The following is a 9,967-nucleotide window of genomic DNA, read 5'->3' as shown; positions in this document are numbered from 1 at the left end:
ATATAATCCTAGAATTATGTAAAAGCTAGCATTAACAATAGGACAAGAGAAAGAAGTTAAAGGTATAAAGACAGACAAAGGGAAAGACAAAATATCCCTATTTGCTGACAACATGGGAAGTTATTTGGAAAATTCTAAGGAATTAGCAAAGATACTAATTGGGAAAATTAATAGCTTTACCAAAGTTGTAAGCTAAAATGTAAGCCCACAAAATCAATAGCATTTCAATAGAATAAAAAACAAAATCTAAAAAGCAATAATAGGAAGATAAATCACGTTCAAAATGACTACCAATTATTTTTAGACTAAAAATACATAAACTATTTAGGAGTTAATTTGCCAAATATTTATATATTCAATTACAAAATTCTTAAAAAATAAAGAACTAAAATAGCTTGAGTATTATTCAGTGCTCATGACTGGATTATGTCAATACATTCATCCTATGACATAACTGAGACCCAAGGAGTTTATGATTTGTTCAACATTGCATATGTAGTAATGATCAAACCAGGATTTAAATCTACATCTTCTGATTTGAGAACCTTCCATTGTACCATACTGCTCCTCATTTTGTAACCTTATGTGCAAGTTCTTTCAGTACACTGGAAGGCAAGTTATCTAGTCTAAGGTACATGTCCTCATTTAGAGCAGCTAGGTTCTGTAGTACTATTTGCTCATAGTCTTGGGATTCATTTTCCCCTACAACTATGTGTGGCACCAAACTCTCCTCTTACTGGGAAAGAGAGAAAAGATGTGGAACATGATATGTGTCTAATATTATATACTGTATCATCAATGCTTTTTTATACTTTTTAATGTGAACTGGATTTTAGAAACCCATTCCTTACTAGAAGAAGCCTGAGATATTATTTGGAGACTCAGAGTAGGACATGGAACAAGAAAACTTATCAAGAAAAGATGACCACAGTTTATTGTCCCAGACTGTGTTAACTATTATCAATGAACTAAGTCTGGAAATGGTAGCCTGATGGGTTACTACCATTAAGGAACATGCAGTTTTGAACAGGAAAAGAAACTCAGTCTGGAAGAGGATCTTCAGCACCCAATAGAATGGACAAATCAGACTCAGACGGGGTATGGGAGGTGGAAGCAGCTTACAATAACACACACGAGAGTGGACCACAGGTAGCTAGAATAGTTGTTCTAGGCTCAACCTAGAGAATAGATGATCAAGATTTGCTGGAGTAATAGAACAAATACTATATCCCTATTCATTTCAAACATATGTCCAGCTTTCACATTGGTGTACTTTGGTTGAAAAAAGGAAAAGAAAAGTACATAATAACTTTTCCAAATGCCACTTCGACCTAAAAAAAGAAAAGAGTTCAAATGCTGATCTCTAAATGAAGAGTTCTTAACCTGGAGTTCAATTCTTTTTAAGATGTTGCTAACTATATTTCAATATAATTATTTCCCTCTATAGTCCTACACATTTTGTTTTGTGCTTTCAAAAACATTATTCTAGACTTCACAAGGATGCCAAAGGGGTCATGATAGAAAAGGTTAGGAACTCCTGCTCCAAAAAGCTTCTTGGTAATATGTTGCGTATTACTAAGCTCAGAAAACATAAATGACTGAATATACTCAGACCACACATTTCCACAGGAGAGAAAGGACGAGACGAGGCAAAATTGCTCATTAAAGTTATTATCCAAGTCCCTGGTTTATTTTAAGCCTCGTTTCCCACCCTAGCTGATACTAATTTTTTACTTGGTTGCATTGCTGAATCATATATTTTACAAAGATATTGTGAGCTTACCATTATCAGAGGGTATAGAACAAATCCCCTGTAAGTGAAGCTGAGATCAGTTAAATATTGCCTTCTAAATGGGGAAGATGTTCCTTTTTCTCTCTTCTGCCTCACCACTCAATTAAAGCACATTCCATATTCACCATTCAACAGACTATGCCTTTTCATCCAATATCAGCTCACACAGAATTGGGTCAAGGTCAAGAGAGAAGTAGCTTCCAGAAGAATGGAACCCCAAGACCTCCAAGAAAGAGGCACCAAATGAAGTACATGCCTCAGACCTTAGGAGGAAATTCTATTTTATTCAGTGAAATGAGTAACTATGAAGAACCTACTATGTGTCAATCATCTTCTATGTGATTAGGCACTGGGACACATAATACCATAAAGAAATAGCTGTTGTCCTCAAAGATTTCGGCATATTTGCTTGTAGCTGGGAAGAAGCCAGTAGGTGGGGATTGACTGAGCCATGCTACCCTCCTCTTGACAGAGAGATGACAGATTCAAGAGGCAGAATGAGATGCATATTTTAGGACATGGGCAATGTAGAAATTTTTTCCCTCTGTAGTCCTACACATGCTTGACTATGCATATTCATTACAAGGGTTTTCTCCCCCATTTTAAATTCAAGTGTAATGGGAAAGAGAGAAAATAAATACTTGCTAATTTCAAATGAAAATGAACTTTTAAAAATGGGGGGAGTTGTAGGAGCAAGCTGCTGGAGAATATGGGAGGGGATCATCCTTCCTAGTAGTATAGGAGTTGACCTAGAGGGAGAAAGATTATTTCTTTATCCAAGGCTGAAATAAAGAAGAAGCCTTCCCTTCCCTTCCCTTTCCTTCCCTTCCCTGTCTTGTCCTGTCTTTTCCTTTCCCAAAACCTTAAACCTACTGCACTCTGAAGCTGGAATGCCAATGGGTCCCTGCCTAAGGGCTGATCTGGACCCTCCTGGCTTTACAGTGATTATCAATAGTAACTATTACTATTTCCCTCCCAGCCTGATGTCTTTCTTTTCCTTGGCCTCATTAAAGGGGCCACACCTTGGCTATTTCTTAAACAGGCCTATTCAACGAATGGGAGTTGCCTCACACTAAGTGAGTACCTGCAAAGACCTTGACCTAAAGGGCCGAAGGTCACCCAGTGAATCCTGGGTCATCTCCAGTCATCCTGATGAATATCAGGTCACTGGATTCAGATGGCTCTGGAAGAGAAGTGAGGCTGGTGACCTGCACAGCCCTCCCTCACTCAAAACAAAGTCAAGTGCAAGTCATTATTTCTCTGATGGTATGGTCTTCTTCAGCAATGAAGGATGAACACAAAGGAGAAGACAGTGCAAGATGATGTCAAAAGATCTGCGAGTAGAGAACAGGGAAGAAGGAAGAGTGTTCTGAGAATGGTTTTCCACTGGTGGTGGACTAGAGAAGGTTCATTTATGGGGCCCTAAAAAGGGACTGGGCATGGGGCAGGGATTGAAGACCTAGAGCTACTCTGTAAAGAGCTGAGGCACCTGTAGATTTACTAAACCAAATCCACCATCTAAAGAGTGAGATTTGAGATTAACATTGAGGTAGCTGATGCTAAAATAAGCTCAAAAGAAGGCTGACAAGAAAAGAAATTGCAACTTATACTGCTGTATCCTACTGTGTAGAGCTATAACTGCTGTTGCTGCTGTTTGCCATGACATCAGGGAGGTGATGCCATGACTTGCAAGTGAATTGGATTTAAGTGAGGGAGGGCTGCACAAAGTCACCAGCCTCACTTTCTCCTCTGGAGTCATTTGGGTCCAGTGGCAAGGTATAGGTTAGGATGATTGGAGACAGCCAGGCACAGCTATAACTAGCATAAGGCAAATGGGGCTTTTCCTTGAGAGGGGAGTAGAGGAAGAAGAAGGAAGGAAGGAAACGCTGCTTCCTTCCTGAAGTGATTCTGATCCTTCTCCCTGTGACTTGTTTCAGTCTTCTGCTGCTCCTTGCCACCATATAGTGAAATTTCTATCCCAAGGGCAGTGCACCTCTCCCAGGCCCACTTTCCTCTCCAGCTCCCAAGGGGACGAGGCCTGCATCTCTCCATCTCGAGCTGACTACAATTTCCATTGTCTCCCGGAGTGCTGTCTTGCTTACTAGCTATGTGATCCAGACAAATCATCTAACACTGCTGGTGCTCAGTTCCCTTATCTACAATAACAGGAGTTCTACTATGCCAGGCCTAGAGGCCTGAGGGCTACCCGAGTCTTACCTTACCTATCGCAGGTCTTCGGCTGGCCAAACTGGATAAACATATGAGAGAAGAGACTTTCCAGAGTCGAACAAGGGTTAGGCTTTATTCAGGGTCTTGGTTACATGTGCAGGGGGAACTCTTCCTTAGGAGAGAGAGAGAAATCTCCCAAGGAGGCAAAGATCTTACAGTAAGAGAATGAAAGCAGAAGTGGAAGTGGGGAGAGAGGGGAGAGGGAAGAGCGAAGAGAGGAAAGAAGGAAGAGGGGCCTTCTGTCCTGTAAGGGTCCCTCAGCGCTAAGAGCGCCTTCAGGCTTTCCTGACCCTACTTAAGTTCTCCGGCCGCATAGTTTGCACCTGAATACCGTGCCTGTTAGACAACAATAGGTGTGCTCAGATCCGGGCCAATCTCGAGGGCGGGGATGCTCTCTCCCAGCGTTTCCCACGGGAAGAGGTGGAAATGCACGAGATAGCTCGGTCTCACACCTCAATTCCCTGCTGTTCCCTGGGGGGCCTCATGAGAACTCTAAGGTTTAGAAGTCCTCACTTTTACCTGCCCGAGACTGTCCACATGGAACTGAGTTTACACCCCCAACACTACTAGATCAGGAGTTCTTGAATAAGAACTCCCAAAGGATCTGTGAACTTGGATAACAAAAAAAATACATTTTTATTTTCACTAACTTTTGACTTCCTTTTATAATTGCATGCATTAAATTGTATGCTTTTAAAAAACCTTCACTAGGTTGTCCAATGGGCCCATATCACACAAAAAATATCAACAACTCCTAGACTTAAATGATCCCTAAAAATCTCTTCCAGTTCCAAATTTATGATCCTATACCTCCCTGCTACCCCTTCCCAAAGTGTTTTAGCCCCGCCTTCAAATCTTTTACTTGTATTTTTTGTCACTACCTTCCCTGGACAGGTGTGGGTAATTTGCATTCCTGCTGCCTTCCTTCGATGTGGTAGCCATTTCCCAGGCTCCCTCTCCAGAATGGAACTGATTCCCTGTCACCTGTGGTATACTTTCTAAAAACTGGCTTCCTTAGCTAGTTTTGTGTATAGCTACAAAGGTTTCTTTAAATGACTCTCTTTTCTTCCTCATTGGGATCTTTTGCATTTGTGTAGTCAGAATTTTAGTTTTCAATGCAGTTTTCCTCATTGTATTCTCTACCTTCTAAGTCAGTGGTGGGGAACCTGTGGCCTCAAGGCCACATGTTGCCCTTTGGGTTCTCAAGTGAGGCTCTTTGACAGAATCCAAACTTCACAGAACAAATTCCCTTAATAAAAGGTTCTGTTCTGTAAAACTTAGACTCAGTCAAAAGGCTGCACCCAAGGACCTATATGGCCTTGAGGCTGCAGGTTTCCCACTCCTGTTCTAAGTCTTTTATTCTTCTTTAAAAAAAACACAACAAAAACAAAACTTTTAACAGATCTCGTCTGTTTTTATAACACAGACATTTCCTAGTACAACAGTATCAATTACTATCAAGTGGGCTGTCCCTTGTAAGAAAGAAAAACTCTTAAGCAAGACCAGCTGTCCCAAATGGCTATAACTAATGGTATAGGTAACATTATGTACCCATAGCTCTATACCTCTATCAGAAGGTGTCTCCATTCCTCTTGAATCATCTTCTCATTTAGGGTCTCTCTGGCCGTGGGTTCATACCTTACATTTTTTCAGAACTTTTTGAAAACTATTTTGCTAAAGCTTTAGGGACATGTCTAACTGTCCCTAGATCTCCATCCTTGTTTATCATAGATTCTAAGATGATGAAATCATGTTCTCTTAAGATTCCCAATGATTACACTTCACCAACCAACCTCTTCTTAGTAAAAATTAAGTTCAACAGTAATTTTCTTCATTGCTTCCTCTGCCTCCCCATCCTCTCTCCTATGCAGGAGAGGCCTAGTCTGTATCCCAAAGAGATCATAAAAAAGGGGAAAGGACCCACATGTACAAAAATATTTATAGCAGCTCTTTTTGTGGTGACTAAGAATTGGAAATTGAGAGGAGTTGTGGTATATGTAAATGAATACTATTGTTCCATAAAAAATGATGAGCAGGCAGATTTCAGAAAAAACCCGGAAAGACTTGCATGAACTGACGCTGAGTGAAGTGAACAGAACCAGGAGAACATTGTACGTGGTAACAGCAATATTGTTTGATGACTGACGTTGTTAGACTTGGCTCTTCTCAGCAATGCAATGATTTAAAAGATACATGATGGAAAATTCTATCCACATCCAGAGGAATAACTATGGAGTCTGAATGCAGATTAAAGCAGACTATTTTCTCTTTTTCTTTTTTTGTTTTTTCTTTCTTGTGGTTTTTTTCCTTTTGTTCTGATTCTTCTTTCACAACATGACTAATGTGCAAATATGAGAAAAAAAAAGGCTAAGAAATATCTTTGAACTATCTAGAATTTTCCATATCTGGATTATCGTGTTTTGTGATCAATCCTAATATTTGAATATGAATATGGAACTATAAAATTGTGTGTGTGTTCATCCTTCATTGCTGAAGAAGACCATGCCATCAGAAAAATAATGACATGCATGACTTGCACTTGACTTTGTTTTGAGTGAGGGAGGGCTGTGCAGGTCACCAGCCTCACTTCTCCTCCAGAACCATCTGAATCCAGTGACCAGACATTCGTCAGGATGACTGGAGATGTACCCACAGATACAAATCCCAAATGTTCCTCCTTAATATTTGTGCCTAGAAGTAGAAGCAACATCCCAATTTTTATCTCAATGGGTGGTTTGATATTATTTCAGTTAACTCTAGCAAGAATCAGTTTCAGAGCTAGGATTCCCAAGATTACATCACTCAAAATGAAGCCACTGCCAATCTCCGAGACTATACCACAAGTAGCTTTGAACCTTGTTCTGTCTAAAATCAGGAAAACAGGGCAATTGGTTTGTGGAGCCAAAAGGCAGCAGCTGTTGCCAATAACCTTATTGAAGGCACCAGCCACTCTCCTCCTCTAAGATTACCTAAAGAGGCAGAGCTCACACCTTCTTCTGGGCTGATGTTTCTAAACTGACCTTCACTACTCCATAACTCACTGTGTTCTCAGAAAGAAAAGAGAGAAGAGACTGCTGCGCCACAGCAAAGGAAGTGGGAGGACCTTTTTTCTTTTGGGACAAAATTAATAAAGCACCCAAAAGCCACATACCACATATGTGATGAATTCCCTATCAGCCTCTTCCTAATCCTCCCAACTGATAATGACCCCAATTACTTTGTATTTATGTATGTATGCACATATTATGTAAGCTTTCTGAGGGTAGGTTCTGTTTAGCTTTTGTAGTGCCTAGAATGATACTGTTACATAGTAAGCTATCAATAATTGCCTGTCAAGTGATTTATTTCTGCTCTTGACTTCTAAAAAAAAAACTCCTGCAGCTCATGACTTTCAGATACTAAGCAGATTTCCCCCTCAGCCAAGTACAGATTTAATTCCATCATGGGAATCACTGAGGGCATAGAATTCCAATCCACAACTTCCTAGTATTCAGCTGTGGTATGTAACCCTAGTACATGAGAAAGTACCAAGGAATCTGACTTAGAACTTCAAGGACTTTCAGAGAGAACTTTTTAGAGATAAAACAGTCTTCAAACCAAATATGGAAGCCCCTGTTGAGTTTAGTGTAACTTTGGTACCCCACTCCAACCCCATCAAAAAGGGCAGGATTAAAGGTTCAGAAAGCGTGAGCTAGGCAGTCCCTCTAGTTAGATATGTGAGGATGTTTTATTTGACAGCAACACACTAATGTTTTATGTCTGCTATAAACCCAGACTCTTAGCTTTGACAGCTGACCTCAATTCAAGCTAGATGGCCCCTGACCCCTCTGTTCTTGTGGATCTTTCTTCTGACCAAGCCCATAGCCTCCTCCTTCTAGTCTGACACACCACATTTTCTAGTCTTCTTTGGTACATTTCTTTGTAGTATTTTTGTATTACTTAATAATGACCCAAATGACTCTTAGATCTCCACTCTAAGCATCTCTTTAAAAAGAATGGGGCAGAATCATTAAAATATCTCCCAGTTCTTTTTTAGCATAAGCTCAACCACTCTCCATCAATAAAATGTTACATATTGGGGCAATGCTCTTCCACCCCAAGTTTTCCCTCTCCCACTCCCAAATGCTTTTGTCTATGCAGACCACTTTTCACTCTACTCTGAAGTCTCTACATACTACTGGGTTCATTGTGGGAGTGGATAGGAAATAAGCATACCTCATTCAGCTCAAGCCCCAACCCAGATCAACTAAGCACCTCTAAAATCAACTGCATTCCATTTGCATTTGCAAGCTAGTAGGCCAACCAGACCTAAAGCACACGTGAAGGAGGAAATCAGAACAAAACTAAACTGAATATTTAACTTATATCAAAATAATTAGAAAAGAAAGAGAAATAGAGGAGCGCACTCTTCACTTAGAATCAAAGGCTTCAGTAGACATAGTGGGAGAAATTCTGGGAACGCTATCCACATAAAAAGTCACGCTATGAGAAATTATCTTTTTCACAGCTGGACAGAGTGGGGAAGATTCAGCCACACAGTGTCTCTGATCTCATTCTCAGGCTGCTGGCAATCAGCCATTCTAGTCACAGTAGGGGGATAGGCTCTATTACTCATCTTCATCAGTTTATTCTCTGCTGGCTTCACAGGCAGCTGCTTCCCTCCCTGTCCTTTTTCCCTTCTTCCATCTTTGTACAACATGCTACCATGAGGAGTTCCTCCACACAATTCTCCACTTCTCAGAAGTCCCTTGTTCCCAATCAGAGCCCACACCTCTTGACGTTTTCTTCCTGTGTCTAGACACACAGCCACCGGTGAAAAAATGAAGTCCTGGGAGTTTTCCCCAATAAACAAATACTCCTTGGGCTCTGGAATTATGGGGGATGTGATTGGACATATATGTTCCTAATACATGTATAATTCATTCGCAATGAATATTTAGAAAACAATACAAAAACTTTGGGATGGGATAAGGGGAATTACCTCTTTAGTTAATGTTGTGCCTTCCCCAACTTGTAATAGCTTCCATTTCCACAGCATTTAAAAGAAATTACAGCCTGGATCTTATTAGTAGAATCCCCCTGAAGTGGTTGCATTATTTGAAATTACACTGTTCATTTCCATTGGGCTGACACCAATGATCACATTTTACATAATCAAGTAGTGAGCATTCAAATACATGTGAACACTTAAGCAGATTCATTATTAGCACTAATTGGCACCTCGCTGCAGTTTCCTCAACGAAACCTTGGTAGTCTAAGAAGTCATCCACCCTTTAGAGACAATGAAACAGGAGTCTAGAAAGGTTAAAGTTACTTGTGCAAGGTGTCACAGCATGAAGCTTTGCCTAATTCACCCACTACTAGCTGTCTCTCTCCCAAACTATCTTGTATTTAACTATGTGTATGGTTAACTTTGTATTTATGCCCTTTATATTTTTATATGTAATCATCATCTCCATTAGTCTATGAACTCATTGCAAGTAGTGATTGTCTCATGTTTTGTACATATATTCCCCCAGCACCTAGTACAGTGCTTGGCACACAGTAGGCCCTTACCAAACATTTTGTGGATTGGTTAAAATAAAAAAGCAAGAATTCACACCCAGGTTATCTCACTCTAATTCAATTCTGATCATGAATAAATAAGTACAGGGCAGAGGAAGGGAAGAATACAAGTGTCTATAAGTACCTACTATGTGCCAGGTACTATGCTAAGTGCTTTTTACAAATATTATCTCATTTCATTCTCACAACAACTCTAAGAAGTAGGTGCCATAATTATTCCCATCTTATAGTTAAGGAAACTGAGGGAAACAGAAGTCAAATGACTTGCACAGGGTCACAACCAGAAAGTGTCTGAGGCTGAATCTAAACTCAGGTCTTCCTGACACCAGGAATCCACAGGACCCACTGAGCCACCAATTGCCTTAAATAGTAGAATACCCT

The sequence above is a fragment of the Notamacropus eugenii genome, chromosome 5 (assembly GCF_028372415.1).
Source record: "Notamacropus eugenii isolate mMacEug1 chromosome 5, mMacEug1.pri_v2, whole genome shotgun sequence".
NCBI lineage: Eukaryota > Metazoa > Chordata > Mammalia > Diprotodontia > Macropodidae > Notamacropus > Notamacropus eugenii.
This window is presented reverse-complemented; position numbering follows the sequence as displayed.